A 20,165-nucleotide genomic window follows, 5' to 3' on the forward strand; every position below is an offset into this window, starting at 1 on the left:
CACACCCGCCATCAGACACACCGCCGTACTATGAGGGGCCCAGTGCCAGTGCCGACCTCCACGAGTGGGCCCCCCTTGCTTGGCCAGGGCCCCAGCATTTGCAATGTTTTCCTCTCCCTGCTCCTCCGCTGTGTAGTCTGGGCTGTCAAATCCATCACTGGGACTGCCACTTCAAATTTGGTGAACTGATACAAGATGATGGTTAAGACGTAGCTATGCCCTGTCCCGCTGGCCGGGATCTAGCTTCAGATGATCAATGGCTTCCATTTCTTATGGACGTCGACTTACAATGAGATGCAGTGGTGGTTTCTCATCAGCTTTAACAGTTTTCCTACCCACAGACATGTGACATTCTAGCGCACATTTTTAAATGTGCCCTCCCTCTCATGCCAATCCAATTGAATCGCCTACAGCCTGTGGCTTCTGTGTTTTGCACTCCAAAGTTACGTGAGAGATCATGATAGGCAATGAGCACCATGTTTACATCTGTCCCTGTGATCAAAATTGGATTGATATGAGTAACGGTGATCAGATCAACGGTACTGCGATACAGCAACACTTTCTTCACAAAGAAAGGTTTTTGCTGTGTCCACACACTAATTAATTGAGGGTCAGCATCGCCTCTGAGAATTGTGATGGAAGTTGTTCCCGTGAATAGTAATTCGTAGATTTCTGCAATCACTAGACTTTAGGTCAATAATTGTATGCATCTCATTTCCTATTGCAGAGAGTCTGGGCTGTCTTACTGAGACAGAAATATAAATGAAGATTTAAAAATACCACCAAAAGTGTATCATGGTGTACGTTTGAAATACATTTCCTTTTTTCTAATTTTTAGATTGTTGTGTAATCCATGCAGAGAACATGGAGATTTTAAATGTTTAAACTATGCTCTATATAGCTGCTATCCAGTGATAATGTACCGTATCTCAACTTTGTACAATCTGGTCAAATCCATACTGGGCCTGAGACCGTCTGAGCCTGCCTCCTGATTGATACACATAGGTTTTTAATGTGTAAACTAGGCACCATATATACGTGTTATCCGTTGTAACTGTACCCTTTATCAACTTTCTTGAATCTTGTAGAATCCATACGGGGCCTGAGAACGGCTGCAGAGCTGTTAAGCAAGCTACAGCACCTGTGGTTTGGACACGTAATGTTTTGCATTTTTTCTGGAATGGCGGTTAGGCCGAAATCAGGAATTGCTGTTGACCTGCACTTACTGGGAAATCATCGTTTGCGGAGAATAATTGGAATCCCAGATCCCCATCACTGACGGTGTTCATCGGGTTATCTGCACCTGTAAGCGACAAAAGCTGGTCCTTTCAGTGTAGCGCGCATGTAGCCCCGGACATGGAAGGCCATGATAGCCCTGTTATTACTCGATCGCGCATGCCAGAGCCTCGCGTATCCCTCTAGTAAGCTTTACGCGTACCGCGGGGGCATGCCGGAGTCTCGTTCGTTAACGTAATAAAGCGGACAAATCGCTAGCACAACTACTAACGGATAAACCACACCACACACAGAATCGACAAAGCTTTCAATGTGAGCATCTTTTTGTGAAGTGGCATGGTTGTGGTTTCCCGGGTGGAGTCCAATTAAGCCTCAGGCTCCACTCCTGGTGGTGCCCTATTGGACATTCCTTTAAGGTTCAGCTTTGCATCCATACTGCCCCCAGAAACAAACTCTTTGCCTTCATGGACACTGTTTTGAGGTTCGTGGGAATAACGCCAGTTGCCATAATTTATTGGTGGGAAGTACGACGGAATATGATCGTGTTCATTTTCAGATTTTGGTTTTCTTTTTTACATTTTTATTCCAGCCTTTCTTGACTTCATAAGGGCATGACAAGCCTATATCTGTGTCTCCTCCACCTCCTCCTTTTACTCCTCCACCTCTTTTGTAAATGTAGTTGCCCTTTTCCATATGTTATTTTTGTCTTCTGAGCATTTTGTCGGCTTTGGGACACCTTTTAAGGTATTTTGTAATTGTTTTCTATGTGTTTGTGTTTGCCTGCCATTGTTTTCAGTGTGAGATTGACAATTATCCTTTGACTGAATAGAGCTGTACGCTTCTGATACAGTGCCATATATGTGATGTTATTTTGTGTCTATTTTGTGCTAAATTTGGAAGTTTGGTGGAAGAGGCCGCGGACGTGGGCATGGGGGGGCCAGCTGGTGCTGATGGTGGTGGTGGTGCATCTGCTGGTAGTGGCAAAAACACAATAGCAGCTAAGGCAGGAGGTGTTGAGCCTGCGTCATGGTCTGTCTACGGAACGCCTGGAAGGCTACTGTTATGAGCGGTGGAACGCACTAAATAAAATTAAAATAAAGTGCGTTCACCGCTCGGGGTCCACCGTGCGGTAGATGACAAAATCGCTGCTGAAAGAGGCAGGGCACTCAGGCAGAGATGTGCACAGGACTTTAGCTGCAGTCAGTGCACTAAAGCAGACTCTGTTATATGCACAGAACTGCCAACAAAACATAAATACCGCTGAGTCTGTTTAGGGTCACAGACTTCAGCGATGTGGAAACGATATTAAAGCTCACAGAAACAGCCTTAAACACCAGGACTATCCCCTCTAGACCTACCGTAAAACTTAAGGTATGAGTTGTCGCAACTGCGAACACCCGGGAGGCTGCAACCGCAGCACAGCGTGAACAGAGCCGCAAGCAAGGCGCTGCAAGGACGCTGGCGCAATGCAGGACGCTTAGCTGCTGCAAAAGGTATGGCTGGACCGCGCTGGCGCTAGCGCTGCTACTGGCGGCTGCCCAATCACTCACACAATCACAATATCAGAGGGAAGGGGTTTCATAATAAGTCATCCACCAGTCCAAGCATCCATTACCATACACACAGCAGCAGTATGAAAATACTAGCGCATGGCGGAACGGCCATGCGCACTTTTTCTAGCGTTCGGGACCTGCCGAAAATCTCCAGAGCCCTGAGCATACCCAATGGAATCAGAAACAGGACCTGAGCACCTGACTCCTGAAGTCCAATGGGAGCTCATCCCATGAGCATGCTCAGAAGAAGGGACGAAGGACTTAGCCTCTGGAGACAAATGTGAGGATCTGTGTTCCTGCATAGGTATTGTAGGAACCAGATTCCTAACATTACCCCCCTCCTAGGGCCCCCCCTCCCTGAAGCCTCCGACCCACCAGCCTGTGCCCGGCAATGGCACAGACCTCAGACTCGCCAAACAGCGAACCTGATGTCCTAGTAGGTGAAACTGAAAGCCGGGACATATGGATGGTATCAGCGGAGGTCAGGTCACCAGGTCTCAGGAGGGATACCCTGTTGACAATAGGAGCGGAAGGTTTAGGAGACCGCCGCCGTGTATCGACGGCCGTCACCACCCTCCATTCGGGGAGACTGTCCCGAGCACATAACGTGCATGCCCGAATGAATTTTTTGAAGTCTCGAGCTTTATGGGGCCACCAATACGCTCCAGCCAAGGTGTATAAGAGCCGACATGTTTTATAAAAAAAAAAGCCATTTTATAAAAATAAAGTGAACTTTACTGTTGGAACTGGTGAAACATATATACAGCAGGCATCAGGTACAAAGTTTCTTTTCACATCTTCGGTTTTACACAGAGGCACAGGCATGGCGGTCACATGTGACAGCATCACAACATTTCAGCAATAAAACATAGGTGACTAGACATAGGTTACACCCCCATTACTAACCCTATAGTGAAATGTAATAAAGACAAGCAGCCCCATACTATGATGTTCCCAACTCCAAACTTCACTGTTGGTATGGTGATTTTGGGGTGATATGTAGTCCCTTTTGACCTCCAAACATGGTGTGCATTATGGCATCCAAAGAGTTCAATTTTGGTCTCATCTAGGCAGACTATATTGTCTCAGTATTTCACAGGCTTGTCTAAATGTTGTGGAGGAAACTTTAAACATGCCTGAACATGCTTTTTATTCAGCAATGGAGTCTTGTGTGGTGAGCGTGCATAGAGGCCATGGAGGTTCAGTGCATTACTTATTATTTTATTTAAAACTAGCTGAAGTGCCCGGCGCTGCCCGGGCATAGTAACTAACTGTGGCTAGTTATAGCAAATTATAATTATCCTCCATCACATAGTCCCGTGCCCATATACCCATCATGCATATCCACGATCCCATAGTCGAGTGCCCATATACCCATTATACAGCCTTCATCTAATAGTCCCATGCCCATATACCCATCATACATATCCTCCATCCCATAGTCCCGTGCATATATACCCATCATACATATCCTCCATCCCATAGTCCCGTGACCATATACCCATCATACATATCCTCCATCCCATAGTCCCGTGCCCATATATCCATCATGCATATCCTCCATCCCATAGTCCCATGCCCATATACCAATCATACATATCCGCCATCCCATAGTCCCGTGCCCATATACCCATCATGCATATCCTCCATCCCATAGTCAACCATTATAACATCATAATGAGAGGCGGCAGGTCTTGCAACCTATGATGACATCAGCGTCGCCATGGCAACCACTATGACATCATAATGAGGGGCGTGGCTTGACGGGCACACACTTTTTCCCCAGTATGTAGATAGGGGCAAAATTGTTTGGTGAATTGGAACGCGCGGGGTTAAATTTTCGCCTCACAACATAGCTTAGGACGCTCTCGGGGTCCAGACGTGTGACTGTGCCAAAGTTTGTGGCTGTAGCTGCGACGGTGCGGATGCCTATCCTGGACATACACACATACACATACATACACACATACATACACACTTTGAGCTTTATATATTAGATAATTGTATCTGCTGATTCAAGTCCATTTTGTAGTTTTCCACTGCTCTTGAACAACTCTTCTGATATTTCTTTCCACTACTCTGAAATCCTGCAAGGAGCACCTGATCTTACCTGGTTTATAGTGAAATTATTATTATTATTATTATTTATTGTTATAGCGCCATTTATTCCATGGCGCTTTACATGTGAGGGGGGTATACATAAAAACAAGTACAATAATCTTAAACAATACAAGTCATAACTGGTACAGGAGGAGAGAGGACCCTGCCCGCGAGGGCTCACAATCTTCAAGGGATGGGTGATAATACAGTAGGCGAGGGTAGAGCTGGTCGTGCAGCGGTTTGGTCGATCGGTGGTTACTGCAGGTTATAGGCTTGTCGGAAGAGGTGGGTCTTCAGGCTCTTTTTGAAGGTTTCGATGGTAGGTGAGAGTCTGATATGTTGTGGTAGAGAGTTCCAGAGTAGGGGTGATGCGCGAGAGAAATCTTGTATGCGATTGTGGGAAGAGGAGATAAGAGGGGAGTAGAGAAGGAGATCTTGTGAGGATCGGAGGTTGCGTGCAGGAAAGTACCGGGAGACGAGGTCACAGATGTATGGAGGAGACAAGTTGTGGATGGCTTTGTATGTCATGGTTAGGGTTTTGTAATGGAGTCTCTGGGCAATTGGGAGCCAGTGAAGGGATTGACAGAGGGGAGAAGCTGGGGAATAGCGGGGGGACAGGTGGATTAGTCGGGCAGCAGAGTTTAGAATAGATTGGAGGGGTGCGAGAGTGTTTGAGGGGAGGCCGCAGAGCATGAGGTTGCAGTAGTCAAGGCGAGAGATGATGAGGGCATGGACTAGGGTTTTTGCAGATTCTTGGGTGAGGAATGAACGGATGCGTGAAATATTTTTGAGTTGAAGTCGGCAGGAAGTGGAAAGGGTTTGGATATGTGGTTTGAAGGAGAGATCAGCATCAAGGATTACTCCGAGGCAGCGAGCTTGTGGGACTGGGGAGAGTGGGCAGTCATTTACTGTAATTGATAGGTTCGTAGGGGGGGTCACGTGAGATGGGGGAAAGATGATGAATTCTGTTTTGTCCATGTTGAGTTTCAGATATCTAGTGGAGAAGAAGGATGAAATAGTGGACAGACATTGAGGGATTCTGGTTAGTAGGGAGGTGATATCTGGTCCAGAGATGTAGATCTGTGTGTCATCAGCATAAAGATGATACTGAAAGCCATGAGATTCTATGAGCTGTCCCAGGCCAAAGGTGTAAATAGAGAACAGCAGGGGCCCTAGGACTGAACCTTGTGGGACTCCGACAGATAGGATTATCTACTTTCCATTTACAGATCATGACCTCAAAAGTCTTCACTGGAGCATTCAGTAGTTTAGGAAGTCATCCGTCACCAATGCCATCAGTAGGTTTTGCAACAATAAGGTTGAGAAGGTCTTGAGACAGCTCACTTGTTTTACCCATTATGAGCTATTTCTTGTGTGGCACCTTGGTAATGAGACACCTTTTTTTAGGCAATCAGTTGAACCAGCTGATATTATTTTTCACTAGCAGGATTGCTTTTTAATTACCAATAGATTTTAGCTGGTGTCGTGGCTTTCCATGACTTTTAGCACCTCTCTTTCTTCCTGTGTTCAATATTTTTTTCTGTGTCATTTTTACATTCTTACACATAATTTATGGACATCTGTGGTTTGATCTCTTTGCCTTTGTGGGTTCAATGGGTTGTTAACGACAAATATGACAAATATGTGTTTAGAAATATGTTTACTTAGAAAATGGTGATGTATTCAATACTTATTTCATGCGCTGTATGTATACACATACACACACCTCTTTAGATGATAAATCACACATAGCATTTGTAACATACTAAGTGAACAAGGTCCATTACAACACACTTTTATGAATCCCTATAAAGGCAGCAAAGGAACGAAAGAGGATAGTAATATAAGTCTAAATCAACATAATAATTTTGAACTTTCGAAAAGATTGTGCAAAAATCCTGCACTGTGTTCCTCTACAGCCCCAGGTTTATATATATTACTGTCATCTTTAGGGCTCATACTCACTTGTGAGAGACTCGTACCATTCTCATGCGAGTATCTCGCATGAAAACCTGGCACTGCCACCGGCACTCGGACAGGAGCGTGCGGCTACATGTATTTTTATGCCGCCGCCGCGTGCTCCAGTGCCAGTGCTGGCGGCAGTGCCAGGTTTTCATGCGAGATACTCGCATGAGAATGGAGCGAGTCTCTCACAAGTGAGTATGAGCCCTTATACTGTTTTTTCTGCGGTTAGTAATTTTCTCCCCATCTAATTGTATATTTCCCGATGGACTTACAAGGTGACAAGTTCTAGGAATCCACTTCTATTCACATACTGGAGGTCTCTACATTACATTAAGTATGGCCGAAACAGCCTCAACTTGCATGTAAAAATGGAGGGAAATTGCTGTAAAAGGTAGGAATAATTTTTCAGGTAACATCAAACTATTAGACTGGTATATTGCATTGGTCATTGCAATACAGTGATTCCAATCTGAGAGTAAATTGATCCAGCAGTTGTTAATAGGTAGCAAGATGTGTAGCTGATCCTATGGCCGGGGTCACACTAACCGACGAAAAATACGGTCCGTAGTTTACATGCGTAATACGGATGAATGACCCCTAAATAGTGCTCCGTAGGTCATCCGTAAGCAAGGTGTGGTCGCGTATTTTGCGCATGTCAGCATCCGTATGTAATCCGTATGGCATCCGTATGTAATCCGTATGGTGAGATTTTCTCGCAGGCTTGCAAAATGGACATTTAACGGTTTTGAGGCCTGCTAACTATTTAAATCATTAGCCTGATCCCTATTTATTGCCTCAGGAACAGGTGGCTGCCTCCATTCTGTCCATTTGTCACCTTGCATTCACTAGGTGTGTTGCTGTTGTATGTGCAACATGGCAAACAGTCTGAGTTTCAACACAACTGAGCAGGTTCTCTTCAACTGGCTTTTGTCACGCCTCTTTGGCCAACCATACCCAGTGATAGTGGATCCGCGGAGGAGGAGACGCATGTGGGTCCATCCACTTTTGAGGCAACGACTCACAAGAGGTCATTTTCACCACCTCTATTCTTCTCTGCGGGAGCATCCTGTCAAATTCTACCAATACTGTCGCATGAGCCTTGCAACATTTGATCGACTCTTGGAGACAGTGCGCCCTGGGATAACCTTTCAGGACACAAGGATGCGCAAAGCTATATCTGCAGAGGAGCGACTTCTACTCACAATACGGTATGTACTACACAACCACATTCTCTACGTTCATAATGTGTTGGCCAAAGTATGTATTTTTGGCTTATTGGACTAAGATTAATGCCCTCATCTTAGTCCACATATGTTTCAACTTACAGACCAGAATGTTATGTGTAATATGTACTGAATATCACTTAGTAATTGGGCAAACAAAGATGTGTGTGTTATTCGCTCTGAATTCCTAACAAGTTTGGTATGTATGTACCTGGTGTTTTTGTAATTTGGGCATTCTAAAATCTTCCTTTTCTGTTGTTCTTCAGCTTCCTGTCCACTGGCCTGTCTTATGCCGCCCTCCACCATGAGTTTCTCATTGGAAGATCTACCATTTCAGGCATAGTCAGGTCAACGTGTATTGAAATCTGGACAAGACTCCATCAACTCGTCATGCCCGAGCCCAGGATGGAAGACTGGTTGAGGATATCAAGGGACTTTGAGGAGGAATGCCAGTTTCCTAATTGTATTGGGGCTCTTGATGGCAAACATATCCGGGTGCGTAAGCCGCCAAACTCTGGCTCCCAATTCTTCAATTATAAACAATACTTTTCTGTTGTATTGTTGGCTCTGGCAGACCCTAAATACAAGTTTATAATTGTTGACATTGGGGCCTATGGAAGGACGGGAGACTCTCGAGTCTTCAATACTTCCATTATGGCTCGGCGGCTACGCACCAACCAGCTGGATCTTCCACCACCACGCCAGCTACCAGGCTCCATTCCAGAATCAGTCCCTTATGTCCTTGTGGCAGATGAGGCGTTTCAGTTAACACGCAATGTCATGAGGCCATATCCCCGGCGCAACCTTGACCACAGGCGCAGAATTTTTAACTTGCGCCTATCACGTGCTCGGCGACTGGTGAAGTGTTCCTTTGGCATTCTTTATGCCAAATGGCGGGTACTCCAGTCTGCCATTCAGCTGAGTGAGCAAAATGTAAATGAAGTAGTGAAAGCCTGTGTGGTTCTTCATAACTTCACCAGGATACATGATTGTTCCTCCTCTGCTGGTGTTGTGTGTAGGCCGGACAATGTGCGCAGGGTGAGACCACCTATCAACCTTCAACGTAGATCGCTCTCTGGGCTCAAAGTGCGTGATATTTTCACTAATTACTTTATGTCACCTGAGGGGGAAACTTCTTGGCAAGAGCATGCTGTGTCTATGTTATAATGTTTGCTTTTATGTGTGTCTAAATATATATATTTCTACCCCTTCTGATTCTATGTCTGTTTAATGGCATTGTTAAGCGTATGTTAGTATGCTGATACGGTTTTTGATAATTGAGACAGAGACGTAAATTGTAGTAGACAAATTTTTACTTTTGCCTTTTTTTTGTTTCTTTTTTTAAAGGCAAACATATTTGTGCCATATGATACCTGGGGCAATGGGCCAAATTGCCCTTTTTGCAGATGTGATCATTTTTGAAGTATAAAATTTACACACATTTCCAAAACAAACAGAATGTTATAACAAACTTGCTACATTAGACATTTTGAATCCAAAGGAAAAAAGATGTGTTCTCCATCAACAAAATTATATAAAAAAGATAAAACTCACATTTCTTAGGAATGTTTGATAATCATATTAATAAGCCACCATGACAGCCAAGGCTACCTTACGCGTTTCTGACACATATTACATGTCTGTAAAAAGACTATATTTCACCAAGCTATACTGGGAAAGTCAAAGGATCAAAACAGACTACTCACTTGATAATGCCGAGAAAAGGCGTGCTGCCCTTATTCAAGTAGTCACTGTTTTGCCTGCTAAATATATTCCAGAATCAAGGCGAACAGCCTCAAGAACATCACGCTCTCTCTATGTATTATCAAGTGAGTAGTCTATTTTGATCCTTTGACTTTCCCAGTATAGCTTGGTGAAATATAGTCTTTTTTACAGACATGTAATATGTGTCAGAAACGCGTAAGCTAGCCTTGGCTGTCATGGTGGTTTATTAATATGATTATCAAACATTCCTAAGAAATGTGAGTTTTAGGCTTTTTATCTAAAATTGGTGATGGAAACCACCTCTTTTTTCCTTTGGATAGGGATTTTGAGCACCAGTTGAACCACACTGGGCATCTCCTGGCATCAGACCGCTTATGGACACTGATGTACAGTATGCGTAAACAATTTGCATGTTTTTATGCTGTTATAAATTGAGGAAAGTTGGGGAAGGAGAAGGCGGAAGAGCAGCCTGTGGTTGCTGCTGGCTACTTTGAGCAACATCGCCCTGTGTGGGGGCATACTGTTGCCCATGATGTGGGTAGTGTCCTTCCTCATGTGATTGTTGGGGGTACTGGCCAGAGTAATAATGATGAGGGGCATCTTGGTGGCTCTGGTACCCACCAATATAGCCATGTCATCCCCAACCAGGTTGGGACCAGCCTCCAGCACTGCATGGGAAAAAGTGGCCATATTGGTGGGGTTGGCTAGAGGCAGACATATGTTGCTGCTGCTGTGAAGGTTGGGTAGGAGGAGGAAGGGGGTTAGGTGTAGGCCCACCTGAGCAAGCATCTGTGTGGGTGGTCTCATGCACATTAGATTTCGGGGGGAATGCTGCCACCTCTCCAGATATTCAAACAGCTCATATGGGGTATTCTGGGGTGTGCTTGCATCAAGCAGGATCTGAAAACATCCTCGAATACGGAGCCTCACCTCACGGGAAAGGGTACAGAGATAAAGGGCCAGGCTTCACAAGTATGCCTCCTCACATCATCTGTATTCACTCTAGCCAGATAATTTAGGACCCCTGTGTCCACATTGGTCCTGGTATCTTGTGCAGGGATCTGGCGCCTTCTTCGTCCTCGCCGGGATGTTCCAGCAGGCTGTGGGGAGCCCCAGATCTGGGCAGTTGGGCTGCTGCTCATGTTGCCCTGCTCCTCCAGTATGGGTGATGTTGCAGCAGCAGACAGTCCTGGTGGTGTGGTTTGGGGCACAGGCAATGGGTTCTCCTGAGATGATTCTTCACCCATGCTTCTTGTAGGGGGAGAAGATGGGCCAGCCACCTCATCCCCTACAGGGTCAATTATGGGCTCTGTATATGAGCCCGTTCCTCTATCCGTAAGGTTGAAGTGAGTTCTGTTATGAAAGAGAACAGAGCCAAAAATACATTAATATTTTTGACCCTGTAAAGTATCGGTGTAATGTGGTGTGAGGTATCTACTTACGATCTCAGATCCAGAATAGGGGCAAGGAAGGAGAGGCGGTCATAATAAATGTATTTTCTTTTGACGTAGCCCGCATCACCACTCCTGGACCGCTGCTGACGTTCCCGCCTGTACTGATCGCGGATGCTGCGCCAGCGTCTCATCACATCTTCCACTGCAATGTGACAGGAAATATTATCAATTTTACATATCTGATCGGTCACATTTGCTACCAGTAGTCTAGGCATGTGGCCTTCTGGGGTGTGCTTTCTACCCAGGGTGGCATATCTAATTGGGCCATCCAGGCCAGATACACAGGGTCAGAATAGTTCACGTATCAAGTAACTACACTTAGTAACTTGGTTGGCTAAGAGGATGAGGAGCTTGTGGCCTGAGCAAAATAATGGCAGTGTCAAACCACGTGTCACATCCAAATCTACCCGCCTCATGAGGAAAAAAGTAGAAGCACAGGAAGGGGGGGCTGATTCTGTATGCATTTTATGATGTGAGGTAATTTTAATCATTTTTTGGCCTTGTACTTACTCAGTTTCTGCTGCTCCTCACGTGGGCGATCACCAAAATCATGGAACATCTGCCGACATATGCGCCTCCATGACGCCTCCTTTCTTGCCCGGTTGGCATAATGGGCATCACGTTGGTCCCAGAGTTCGGGACGCTCCTGCATCAGTACAATGAGCATCTCCACATTTAGGAAATATGGCGCCATGACGCTGCTGTACTCCGTGGAGGCGTACTTCCTGGATGTCTGGAGCGGTTTTTGAGCTCATTTGCATGTCTAGGCTTCCTGATGATGGATTGGCCCATTTCCTGTCACCAGCCAAAAGACCTGCGTATTTCTCGCAAGTCACACGTGTGGTCCGTGTGTAAACCGTATTTTTTGCGCACCCATAGACTTGCATTGGCGTATTACGGGCGCATGCTGCGATTGTCACGGACCGTAGAATGTGGCCGAGAAATATACGGCTGTTGGGAGCAAACCCATAGAGAATCATTGGTCCGTGTGTAATGCGTGCTTTTAACGCCTCTCACTCGTCCGTATTCCTCTCTAGTGTGACCCCGGCCTATTACTGAGGATGGCGGGTGGAAACCAAATAGCATTGCACTCATTTCATTGGAAGAAGTATGCTCATAAGACATACTGATAGGGAACTTAGATTGTGATTCCCATCGAGGACAGCGATGATAATGTGTGCAAACTGTAAAGCGCTGCGGTATATGTTACCGCTATATAAAAATAAAGATTATTTATTATAAGATGAAATGGTCTTTAAATAGGTCAAAAGTTAAACATGACATTTCCTTTGTATTTTAGGCAAAAAAAAGTTGTCATTTTTTTTACATTTTAAAATGACAAAAAGGAAAATGGTTAAATGCAAAAGTTTGGGCACCCTTGGAGCTTTGTGTGCTCAGATAACTTTGACCAAGGTTCGGACATTAATTGGCCTGTAAGAGTGCTGCTTGCTCACTATCATCATTAGGAAAGACCAGGTGATGCAAATTTCACAGCTTTATAAAAACCCAGCCTCCTCTAATGCTTTCCCAAAAAAACAGCAGCCATGGGTTTTACTAAGCAGCTGCCTAGCACTCTGAAAATGAAAATAGTGGAGGCCCACAAAGCAGGAGGCTACAAGAAGATAACAAAGCGTTTTCAAGTCGCCCTTTCCTCAGTTTGAAATGTAATTAAGAAATGAAAGTTAATATGAGCAGTGGAGGTAAAGATAAGGCCAGAAAGACCAAGCAATATTTGAGTAAGAACTGCTCAAAGATTTCTGAAGACACTTGCACAAATATGGCCTTCAGGGAGGCGGCTTCCTCAGTGGCTGCTGAAAGCAGGCAGTGAGGAAGCCTGTGCAGCGGCTGTCAGATCGCTGATCTGACACAGCGCTGTTCTAAATGTCAGATCAGCGATCTGACACTTCACAGTAATGTCCCCCCTGGGGCAAAGCAATAAAGTGAAAAAAAAGTGGAAAAATAATTTAAAAAAAAATCCCAAAATAAATTAAAAAAAAAAATATTTCCTAATAAATTCATTTTTTGGAAATAAAAAAAAAAACAATAAAAGTACACATAATTAGTATCGTCGCGTCTGAAACAACCCCTCCTATAAAACTGTCCCACTAGTTAACCCCTTTAGTGAACCCCTTAAAAAATAAAAATAAATAACAAAGCAACAAAAATGCGTTATCATCATATCGCTGAACAAAAAGTGCAATAACGCACGATCAAAAAGACGCATATAAATAATCATGGAACCGCTGAAAACGTCATCTTGTCCTGCAAAAAATTAGCCGCCATATAGCATCATCAGCGAAAAAATAAAAAAGTTATAGCTCGTAGAATAAAGTGATGCAAAAATAATTCTTTTTGATATAAAATACTTTTCATTGCATAAAAGCAACAAAACATAAAAAAATGACATAAGTGAGGTATCGCTGTAATCGTACTGACCCGAAGAATAAAACCGCTTTATCTATTTTACCACACGCGGAACAGTGTAAACGCATCCCCCAAAAGAAATTCTTGAAATGCTGGTTTTTGTTCATTCTGCGTCCCAAAAATCGGAATAAAAAGCGATCAAAAATGTAAGGTGCCTGAAAATGGCACCAATAAAAACGTCAACTCGTCCCGCAAAAAATAAGACCTCACATAACTCTGTGGGTCAAAATATGGAAAAATTATAGCCCTCAAAATGTGGTGATACAAAAACTATTTTTACAATAAAAAGTGTCTTTTAGCGTATGACAGCTGCCAAACATAAAAACCGCCATAAATAGTAATTCAAACCCCCCGTTATCACCCCCTTAGTTAGGGAAAAATAATAAAATTAAAAATAAGTATTAGGGTTAGGGTCTGGGCTAGGTTTGGAGTTAAGGATAGGGTTAGGGTTATGGTTAGGGCTGAGATAGGGTTAGAGGTGTGTTGGGGTTAGGGTTGGAGTTAGAATTGGGGGGGTTTCCACTGTTTGGGCACATCAGGTGGTCTCAAAACGCAACATGGCGTCTGATATCAATTGCAGCCAATTCTGCATTGAAAAAGTCAAATGGCGCTGCTTACCCTTGGTAAAATTAAAATTGGGAGTGAAAAGATCATTTTTGTGGAAAAACTATGATTTTTTAATTTTACGGCTGTATCATATAAACTTCTGTGAAGCCCTTGGGGGTTTAAAGTTCTCACCACACATCTAGATAAGTTCCTTGGGGGGTCTAGTTTCCAAAATGGGTCACTTGTGGGGGTTTCCACTGTTTATGCACACCAGGGGCTCTCCAATCGTGACATGGTGTCCGATCTGAATTCCAGCCAAGTTTGCATTGAAAAAGTCCTTCCCTTCTCTGAGCTCTGTCATGCACCGAAACAGTGGTTTCCCCCCACATATCAGGTATTATCGTACTCAGAACAAATTGCACAATAACGTTTGCAGCTCAATTTCTCCTGTTACCCTTGGTAAAATAAAAAAAAATTGGACCTGTAGTAATTTTTTTGTGAAAAAAAAGTTAAATGTTCATTTTTTTTTTTTTAACAATCAAAAAATTCCTGTGAAGCACTTGAAGGGTTAATAAATTTCTTTAATGTGGTTTTGCGCACCTTGAGGGGTGCAGTTTTTAAAATGGTGTCACTTTTGGGTATTTTCTATCATATAGACCCCTCAAAGTGGCTTCAAATGTGATGTGGTCCCTAAAAATAAAATGGTGTTGTAAAAATGAGAAATCGCTGGTCAACTTTTAACCATTATTACTTCCTAACAAGAAATATTTTGGTTCCCAAATTGTGCTGATGTAAAGTAAACATGTGGGAAATTTTATTTATTATGTTTTTTGTGTGCCATATCTCTGTGATTTAAGGGCATAAAAATTCAAATTTGGAAAATGGCAACATTTTCAAAATTTTTGCCAAATTTCTGTTTTTTTCACAAATAAACGCAAGTTATATGAATGAAATTTTACCACTAACATGAAGGACAATATGTCACGAGAAAACAGTGTCAGAGTCACCGGGATCCATGGAAGCGTTCCAGAGTTATTACCTCATAAAGAGACAGTGGTCAGAATTGTAAAAATTGGCCCCGGTCATTAACGTGCAAACCACCCTTGGGGGTAAAAGGGTTAAGCATGTGCGTGGATCAATCAAGCTGTGGGGTTGTGTTGCAGCCAATGGCATGGGAAAGATTTTACAAGTAAAGGGATGAATGGATTCAATGAAATTTCAACAAATTCTTAATGGAAACATTACACCATCTGTAAAAAGGATGAAGTTAAAAGGGGATGGCTTCTACAAATGGATAATGATCCTAAACACATGTCAAAATCCAAAATAGACTATCTCAAAAGGCAGAAGCTGAAAGTTTTACAATCACCCTCACAGCACTCTGATCTGAACATTATTGAAAATCTGTGGCAAGACCTCAAAATAGCAGTGCATGCAAGACGATCCAGAAATCTCACAAAGCTGGAAGAATTTTCCAAGGAAAAATTTTGTAATTTTTAAAATGTAAATGATGAAAATATATATTTTTTTACCTAACATGCAAAGAAAATATGTCATGTGTAACTTTAGGCCTTTTACAGATCATTTCCTCTTCAACTTACTTAACTGTTCCCTATAACAGTAATTTTGACCAGGAGTGCCCAAACTTTTATATTCCAAAGTATATGAATTGGGCTATGCTCCAGAACTCTCTCCATAGAAGTACATTAAACATGTGACATACATGTAGATTGCATGTCAAGAAAGGGATTTATTGTTTTTAAGCACAACACTACTTGTACCCTAGTTTACATGTGTGCAATAAAAAGGGATGATCAGCAGCCATGTGTAATGGTAATGACTATGCAAAGTAGTCCAGTGCTATGTATATTCTGCTGTATTGTAATGATCCATAAAATAAATCTCAAATATACATGATATATGCTGACTTCATTAATTACTTTATTTAAGTTATTAAATTTGGCCCTGATGATGATGGGTCCTTGACTCCAGAAGAGTCATCCTTTAACAAGAGAGGAAAAACCCCCAGTGGAGGAAACCTCTAGGGAACCAAGGTTAAAGGAGTGCCCTTCCCTTGGGCTGTGGATAGGTGAGAACAGAGACCGAGCCCGGAATCTGCCTCTTCTTACAGCTGTTACCTCACCTGTGTCGTGGGTACACTTGGCTGCTGAAAGTCTGGTAAATGTCATATGACTGGATGAGAGCAGTCCAAGCCTGGAATCTGCCTCTTCATGCAGCAAGTAAGTCACTCTTCTGTGAGCATGCCTGACTGTGGAAAGTCCGGTAAATGTCATATCAATAAGTGAGAGCAGTCCAAGCCTGGAATCTGCCTCTTCATGCAGCAAGTAAGTCACTTGTCTGTGAACACATCTGACTGTGGAAAGTCAGGTAACTGTCATATCCATAGGTGAGAGCAGTCCAAGCCTGGAATCTGCCTCTTCATGCAGCAAGTAAGCCACTTGTCTGTGAACACATCTGACTGTGGAAAGTCAGGTAACTGTCATATCCATAGGTGAGAGCAGTCCAAGCCTGGAATCTGCCTCTTCATGTAGCAAGTAAGTCACTTGTCTGTGAACACGCCTGACTATGGAAAGTCCGGTAAGTGTCATATCCATAGGTGAGAGCAGTCCAAGCCTGGAATCTGCCTCTTCATGTAGCAAGTGAGTCACTTGTCTGTGAACACGTCTGACTGTGGAAAGTCCGGTAAGTGTTATATCCATAGGTGAGAGCAGTCCAAGCCTGGAATCTGCCTCTTCATGCAGCAAGTAAGTCACTTGTCTGTGAGCACATCTGACTGTGGAAAGTCCGGTAAGTGTCATATCAATAGGGGAGAGCAGTCCAAGCCTGGAATCTGCCTCTTCATATAGCAGGTAAGTCACTTATCATTGAGCATGCCTGACTGTGGAAAGTCTGGTAAATGTCATATCCATAGGTGAAAGCAGTCCAAGCCTGGAATCTGCCTCTTTATGCAGCAGGTAATTCCCTTGTCCGTGAACACACCTGACTGCAGAAAGTCCAGTAGATGTCACATCCATGGGTGAAAGTAGAGACCGATCGCGGAATCTACCCCGTTGTGCAGCAGGTAAGTCTCTTGTCCGTGAATATGTCTGGCTGCAGAAAAACTGGTAAGTGTCATATCCATGGGTGAATGCAGAGACCAATCCTGGAATCTGTGTCTGTTTTGCATCATCACTGGTTGCCTGATCCTCACATGGTAGCCACCATGTAAAGGAGTTGTAGTGGAGTTGTCCCCTCCTGCTGGATTCCTTTTCAAAATAAAGAAAATAGAATTAAGCACTGTAGATAAAGCACTGAAGAAATTACAAACTCATTTCTTTACTGTATCAAGTGTAATCATCCAAATAATGGGACAGGGCAGCAATAGTTAAATCCTGTGGCCTGCTGGAATACTGCGATGAAGCATTGCACGTCAACCATTTAACAAGAGACAGTATTTGCAGAACACGTACACTGCACCTTAAATACCATGAAATCTCCCCTATTAGTGGCTGTAATAATTCCTCACCCAAGACCCCAGTCTTTTAATCAATGAACCTATTCCCATCACAATGGTGGGAACATGTTTCGTGGCTTAACAAATGCCGCCGATCATCATGAATTTGATGAGCTGAGGCTGCCACGCCACCCAACCAGCCCAAGCTCTGGCACTTTATCAGAACTGGGCGAAAATGGCGTGAGAATGCCAAAAGCCACAATATTTTAGCGCAGCCTGTAGTTTCACCAAAAAGTTGTGACATTTCAAAGCTTTTTAATGTCAGAATACTGGAGTAAATGAGTTGATAAATCAGGACCCTAAATCCTTTTGAAATAAATCTAAGATGATCTTCTGATAAACTTTGAGCTGAGATAGTAAAACACTTACTTCTTTTTATAGAATCCTTCTTTGTTTCGGAAATATCTCATTTGACGTCCAGGTTGTGAGGACTCAGAATCATAGATATAAACATATCGATCATCCGATTCTTGAAAGGAAACATTTTTCCCTTTGCTTTTATTTTTCATGGGATTTCTTCCTTTTAGAATAGACGGAGGTGTCTGTCTGTAGTCATCTAAGTCCGGATTAATCTTGGACTCTTTCACCTCCACTATACCGGCCTTGTGCAGCATTGTAATGTCTCTAGATGTACAGAAAATGTCAGATTCTCCTGTAACGCAAAATATTGAAATTAGATTTAATAAAATACAAAATTCTATGTGATTAAGATTATTAACACTTACAGGTTATTATAACTTCTAAATAGTATATTAGACTGAGAAAAGAGGGACCCAATCCCCAGAGAAAAGCTCCGGCAATTCAGAGAAAGCAAAGCTTAAAGAGCCACCCGGGGACTAAAGTGAGACCTGACTGGCCCAACGCTGCTCCCAGTCGGCTTCCCCCTGCGCTGCTGCACTTGCTGGACAGGTCTACTCTAATGAAAGATATGGGAGAGGGAGAGACCTGTCAGTCAAGGAGATGCCAGCTTGGGACAGCACCAGATTTGTCAAGTCTCTCCATGTGGTCACTGGTCAGCTCTGCAAAATATGTTTTCTACAGATATCTGATATTATCACCCCTAGAATGATACATTGAATTATGACAACAGAAGGGCTGAGTCTCTATAGCTATCAATATATTAACGGCTCGTTCACTGACAAGTTCCTATAGAAGACCATTTTTTAATTTATATATTAGGTTGTTTTTCTATTAAATCTATTTTACGAATGCTCGGAGAACTTACTGTCAGAGGAGGTGACCTCATCCTCATATGGGCTCATATCGATTATTACATCAGGGGGTCCAGGCACTGAGATCTTGTTGCCTGTGAGGACGTCTCTCTGTCCATTCCCGGGTCCATGAAGCAAATCACTAATGGTAATTGTTTTGTAGTCCTCACGTTTTCCTGTAACACAGAACATAGAAATCAACATTTCTAAAATAAAAGCTTCCATCATGCTTCTCGTGAATGCCCTGAGAACTTACTGTCAGAGGAGGTGACCTCATTCTCTTCTGCGCTCATATCGATTATTACATCAGGGGGTCCAGGCACTGAGATCTTGTTGCCTGTGAGGACGTCTCTCTGTCCATTCCCGGGTCCATGAAGCAAATCACTAATGGTAATTGTTTTGTAGTCCTCACGTTTTCCTGTAACACAGAACATAGAAATCAACATTTCTAAAATAAAAGCTTCCATCATGCTTCTCGTGAATGCCCTGAGAACTTACTGTCAGAGGAGGTGACCTCATCCTCTTCTGCGCTCATATCGATTATTACATCAGGGGGTCCAGGCACTGAGATCTTGTTGCCTGTGAGGACGTCTCTCTGTCCATTCCCGGGTCCATGAAGCAAATCACTAATGGTAATTGGTTTGTAGTCCTCACGTTTTCCTGTAACACAGAACATAGAAATCAACATTTCTAAAATAAAAGCTTCCATCATGCTTCTCGTGAATGCCCTGAGAACTTACTGTCAGAGGAGGTGACCTCATCCTCTTCTGCGCTCATATCGATTATTACATCAGGGGGTTCAGGCACTGAGATCTTGTTGCCTGTGAGGACGTCTCTCTGTTCATTCCCGGGTCCATGAGGCGAATCATCAATGGTAATTGTGATGTAGTCCTCACGTTTTCCTGTAACAGAACATAGAAATCAACATTTCTAAAATAAAAGCTTCCATCATGTTTCTTGTGAATGCCCTGAGAACTTACTGTTAGAGGAGGTGACCTCATCCTCTTCTGCGCTCATATCGATTATTACATCAGGGGGTCCAGGCACTGAGATCTTGTTGCCTGTGAGGACGTCTCTCTGTCATTCCCGGGTCCATGAGGCGAATCATCAATGGTAATTGTGATGTAGTCCTCACGTTTTCCTGTAACAGAACATAGAAATCAACATTTCTAAAATAAAAGCTTTCATCATGTTTCTCGTGAATGCCCTGAGAA

Source organism: Dendrobates tinctorius, unplaced genomic scaffold, assembly GCF_039654945.1.
Source record: "Dendrobates tinctorius isolate UK_male_01 unplaced genomic scaffold, ASM3965494v1 ptg000023l, whole genome shotgun sequence".
In the NCBI taxonomy this organism is placed as follows: Eukaryota; Metazoa; Chordata; class Amphibia; order Anura; family Dendrobatidae; genus Dendrobates; species Dendrobates tinctorius.